Raw genomic sequence first — 519 nt, 5'->3', positions numbered from 1 at the left:
CTTGAAATTGCATAACTCACCATTTGTTGTATTTTACAATCTGTTATTTTAATTTAATTTACCTACAAGGATGTTCCTATAGTTTAGATGTGGGAGCTGGGTTTACTAAAGTCATCTTAAGTCTTGCCATATTTAATGTAGCATGTACAATATTATGATCAAACGGCTGATTATACTATGTCTGTGATCTTTTCTCTATGTGGGGTGAACAATTGAGTTTTGTATTGTCTTAAGGGAAATTCGTGGCTTGTCTTTCTTGCTGTTTAGCTTTGCTTATACATTCCCATACTGAAAAATAGTTTACATATTTTTAAAAATCTCCATGGTGGAGTAATAGATCACATCACATCCGGTTGTGATTTTCTCAGTATTGAAAGGTTTTTTGTTACTAGAGGTACATTCTTTACATTTTGTTTATAGTCTTTAGTTACAGAATGTCACAAATGTATGCCGTCTTCTCCCTTTGAAATTAGAGGCTGGGTAGGATGTTGTAATATGGTGTACAATATTTATGACTGT

This window comes from Frankliniella occidentalis, unplaced genomic scaffold (genome assembly GCF_000697945.3).
Source record: "Frankliniella occidentalis isolate FOCC.00 unplaced genomic scaffold, Focc_3.1 Scaffold406, whole genome shotgun sequence".
In the NCBI taxonomy this organism is placed as follows: Eukaryota; Metazoa; Arthropoda; class Insecta; order Thysanoptera; family Thripidae; genus Frankliniella; species Frankliniella occidentalis.
The sequence above is the reverse complement of the archived record's forward strand: the minus strand, read 5'-3'. Positions refer to the sequence as shown.